Here is a 6,000-nt window from a genome sequence, read left to right as displayed (position 1 = left end):
CATTCCACGTTCCATTCCACATTCCATTCCATTCCAGTCCACATTCCATTCCACATTCCATTACTTTTCATTCTACATTCCATTCCATTCCATTCCTTTCCACATTCCATTCCATTCCTTTCTACATTCCGTTCTATTCCATTCCAGGTTCCATTCCATTCCATTCGATGTTCCAGTCCATGGTTCATTATATTCCATTTCAGATTCCATTCCATTGCATTGCACGTTCCGTTCTGTTCCATTTCACATTGCATTCCATTCGACTTTCCATTCCACGTTCTATTCCAATCCATTCCACCTGCCATTGCCTTCCATTCCACATTGCTTTCCATTCCATTCCACATTCCATTCCACGTTCCATTCCGCTTTCCACACCACGTTTCATTCCGTTCCATTCCATGTTCCATTCGACGTTCCATTCCACATTCTATTCCATTCCAATCCAAATTCCATTCCATTCCATTCCATTTCAACTTCCATTCCATTGCCATGCATTTCACATTCCATTCCACATTCCATTCCATTCCATTCCACGTTCCATTGCATTCAATTCCATTCCATATTCCAATCCATTCCATTCTATTCCACATTCCATTGCACTACATTCCAGTCCATTCCACAGTCCATTCCACTTTCCATTCCATTCCAATCCACATTCCATTCCACATTTCATTCCACGTTCTATTCCACGTTCCATTCCACGTTTCATTCCATTCCACTCCAATTTCCATTCCATTCCAGTCCACATTCCACTCTATTCCATTGCATTCCACATTCCATTCTATTCCATTCCACATTCCATTCCAATCCATTCCACGTTCCATTCCACATTGCATTCCATTCCATCCCAAATTCCATTTTTCATTCCATTGCATTCCATTTCACATTCCATTCCATTCCATTACACTTTCCATTCCATTCCATTCCACCTTGCCTTCCATTCCATTTCAGTTTCCATTCCATTCTACTTTTCATTCTCTTCCATTCCATTCCATTCCACATTCCTTTCCATTCCATTCCTCGTTTCATTCCATTCCATTCCTCTTTCCATTCCATTCCCATCCCCATGCCACTCCACGTTCCATGCCATGATACATTCGACGTTCCATTCCACGTTCCATTCTATTCCATTCCACGTTCCATTCAATTCAATGCCACATTCCATTCCAGATTCCATTTCATTCCATTCCATTCCATTCCACATTGCATTCCATTGCATTATACATTCCATTCCACATTACATTCAATTCCGTTCCACGTTCCATTCCATTCCATTCTATTCCACATTCCATTCCATTCCATTCCACATTGTATTCAATTACATTACATGTTCCATTCCATTCCATTCCCCATTCCATTCTGCATTCCTTTAAATTCCATTTCACATTCCATTTCTTATTACATTCCACTCATTTCCATTCCACATTCCATTCAATTACACGTTCCTTTCCATTCCATTCTACGTTCCATTCCATTCAATTTCATTCCATTCTACATTCCATTCCATTCCGCATTCCATTCCATTACATTCCTTTCCACATTCCTTTCCAATACATTCCACATTATATTCCATTCCACTCCACGTTGCATTCCATTCCATTCCAAGTTCTATTCCATTCCATTCCACGTTCCATTCCATTCCATTCTATTCCTCATTCCATTCCATTCCATTCCACATTCCATTCCATTCCATTCCACGTTCCATTCCACATTCCATTCCTTTCCATTCCACATACCATTCCATTCAAATCCACATTCCATTCCACATTCTATTCTGTATCACATTCCATGCCATTCCACTTTCCATTCTGCATTCCATTTAATTACAATACAATTTCCATTCCATTCCAGTCCACATCCAATTCCATTCCATTCCATTCCACATTCCATTGCATTCCACGTTCCATTCAACATAACATTCCATTGCATTCCCCATAGCATTCCATTCGATTCCACATTCCTTTCCATTGCATTCCTCATTCAATTCCACATTCCAATCCATGTCATTCCACTTTCCATAACACATTCCATTCCATTCCAATCCATTTTCCATTCCATTCCATATCACATTCCATTCCATTCCATTGCATTCCACACTACATTGTTTTCCATTCCACATTCCATTCCATTCCATTCCACTTTCCATTCCACTTTCCATTCCATTCCATTCCACATTATTTTCCACTCCATTCCACATTCCATTCCACATTCCATTCATTTCCATTCGACATTCCTTTCCACATTCCATTCAATTCCATTCAACATTCCATTCCACATTCCATTCTATTCCTTTCCACAGTCTATTCCACTTCACATTCCATTCCATTACCTTCCACTTTCCATTCCATTTCATTTCAAATTCCATCGCATTCCATTGCATTCCATTCCACATTCCATTCCATTCCATTCACCATCCCGTTCCCCTACATTCAATCCCACATTCCTTTCCATTCTATTCCAAGTTCCATTCCACTTTCCATTCCACATTCCATTTCACTTTCCATACCATTCCATTCCATGTTCTACTCCACTTTCCATTCCACGTTCAATTTCACAATCCACTCCACGTTCCATTCCAAATTCCATTCAATTCCATTCCATTCCACATTCTATTCATCTTTCCATTATATTCCATTCCACATTTCATTCCACATTCCATTCCATTCCATTTCACATTCCATTAAATTTCTTTCCACATTCCATTCCTTTCCATTCCACGTTCCAGTTCACATTCCATTCCTTGTTCCACTCCACTTTCCAATCCACGTACTTTTTCACGTTCCATTCCACTTCCCTTTCCAAGTCCCATTACACATTCCATTCCAGGTTGCATTCCAGAGTCCATCTCAAGCTTCATTCCATTCCATTCCACATTCCATTCCACGTTCCATTCCATTCCATTCCACTTTCCATTCCAAATTCCATTCCATTCCATTCCAACTTCCATTCCACATTCCATTCCATTCCATTCAAACTTCCATTCCATTCCATTCCAGATGGCATTCCATTCCATTCCACGTTGCATTCCACCTTCCATTCCATATTCCTTTCCACACTGTTTTCCATTCCATGCCACATTGCTTTCTATACAATTACACATTCCATTCTATTGCATTCCACATTCCATTCCACATTCCATTCTAAATTCCATTCTACTTTCCATTTCATCTTCCATTCCACGTTACATTCCAGGTTCCATTCCACGTTCCATTACACACTCCATTCCACGTTCCATTCCATTCCATTCCCCATTCCATTCCACATTCCATTTTATCCCAAAATACACTCCGTTCCACATTCCATTCCATTCCATTCCACACTCTATTCATCATTCCATTACATTCCATTGCACATTTCATTCCACATTCCATTCCATTCCATTTCACATTCCATTAAATTTCTTTCCACATTCCATTCTGTTCCATTCCACATTCCATTGCACATTCCATTCCTCATTCCACTCCATTTTCCAATCCACGTACTTTTTCACGTTCCTTTCCACTTCCCTTTCCAAGTCCCATTACACATTCCATTCCACGTTCCATTCCACATTCCATCCCAAGTTCCATTCCATTCCATTCCACATTCCATTCCACGTTCCATTCCATTCCATTCCACTTTCCCTTCCAAATTCCATTCCATTCCATTCCACATTCCATTCCACTTTCCATTCCATTCCATTCAAACTTCAATTCCATTCCATTCCAGATAGCATTCCATTCCATTCCACGTTCCATTCCACGTTCCATTCCACATTCCATTCCACCTTCCATTCCACATTCCATTCCACACTATTTTCCATTCCTTGCCACATTACATTCCATACCATTCCACATTCCATTCTATTAAATACCACATTCCATTCCACATTCCATTCCAAATTCCATTCCACGTTCCATTTCACCTTCCATTCCACGTTGCATTCCATGTTCCATTCCACATACCATTACACATTCCATTCCACGTTCCATTCCATTCCATTCCCCATTCCATTCCACATTCCATTTCATGCCAAAATAAATTACATTCTATGTTCCATTCCATTCCATTCCACATTCTATTCCAAATTTCATTCCATTCCATTCCAAGTTGCATTTCACATAACATTCCATTCCTTTACTTTCCTCATTCCTTTCCATTCCACTCCTCTTGCATTCCACATTCCATTCTGCATTCTATTCCACTTTCCATTCCATTCCATTCCACTTTCCACTCCATTCCATTCCATTCCACCTTTGATTCCATTCTATTTCACATCCCATACCATTCAATTCTACATTGTATTCCATTCATTTCTATTCCATTTCAAATTCCATTCCATTCCATTGCACATTCCATTCCACATTGAATTCGTTTCCATTCCATATTACATTCCATTCATTTCCATTCCATTTCACATTGCATTCCACATTCCATTCCATTCCATTTCTCATTCCATTCCATTCCATTCCACATTTCATTCCATATTCCATTCCATTCCATTCCACGTTCTATTCCGCATTCCCTTCTATTCCATACCATTCCATTCCATTCCGTTGCATTCCACTTTCCATTCCATAACATTCCATTTCACATTCCATTCCATTCCACATTCCATTCCATTCCGTATCATTCCACTCTTTTCCACAATACATTGCAATCCATTCCACATTCCATTCCATTTCATTCCACAATCCTTTCCATTCCATCGCCACATTCCATTCCATCCCATTCCACATTCATTTCCATTCCATTTAATATTCCATTCCATTCCATTCCACATGCCATTCTATTCCATTCCATATTCCACTCCACTCCATTCCGCATTCCATTCCACATTCCACTCCATTCCATACAACATTTCATTCCACTTTCCATTCCACATTCCATTACATAGCATTCCATATTCCATTCCATTCCATTCCATTCCACTTTCCATTGAACTCCATTCCACATACCTTTCCATTTCCTTCCAAATTCCATTCCATTTCATTTCAAATTCCATCCCATTCCATTCCATATTCCATTCCGTTCCATTCACCATTCTTTTCCAATCTATTCAATTCCACATTCCATTCCATACCATTCCACTTTCAATTCCACATTCCATTCCACTTTCCATATCACTTTCCATTCCATTCCATTCCACGTTCTATTCCACGTTCCATTCCACAAACCATTACACGTTCCATTCCAAATTCCATTGAATTCCTTTCCATTCCACATTCTATGTAGCATTCCATTACATTCCATTCCACATTTCATTCCACATTCCATTTCATTCCATTTCACATTCCATTACATTTCTTTCCACATTCCATTCCGTTCCATCCCACATTCCATTGCACTTTCCATTCCTTGTTCCACTCCACTTTAAATCTGCATACTTTTTCACGTTCCATTCCACTTTCCTTTCCAAGTCCCATTACACATTCCATTCCACGTTCCATTCTACATTCCATCCCAAGTTCCATTCCATTCCATTCCACCTTCCATTCCACGTTCCATTCCATTCCATTCCTCCTTCCTTTCCAAATTCCATTCCACTCCATTGCACATTCCATTACACATTCCATCCCATTGCATTCCACATTGCATTCCACATTCCCTTGAATGACATTCCACATTCCATTCCATTCCATTCCATATTGCATTGCATTCCGTTTCATTTTCCATTCCACATTCCATTCCATTCCACATTCCACTGAATTCTTTCCATATTCCACTCCATTCCATTGCATTCCACGTTCCATTCCAATCCATTTCACATTATATTCCATTTCATTTCACATTTCATTCCATTCCATTCCACATTCCATTCCATATTCCATTCCATTCCATTCCATATTCCATTCCATTCCATTCCATATTCCATTCCATTCCACACCATTCCAGTTTGCATTCCACGTTCCATTCCACGTTTCATTCCACGTTCCATTCCACATTCCATTCCATTCCCTTTCACGCTCCAATCCACTTTCCATTCCATAATCCATTCCATGACATTCCACATAGCATTGC

Source organism: Pongo abelii, chromosome 16 (assembly GCF_028885655.2).
Source record: "Pongo abelii isolate AG06213 chromosome 16, NHGRI_mPonAbe1-v2.0_pri, whole genome shotgun sequence".
Classification (NCBI taxonomy): Eukaryota; Metazoa; Chordata; class Mammalia; order Primates; family Hominidae; genus Pongo; species Pongo abelii.
Note: the sequence above shows the minus strand (reverse complement) of the source record.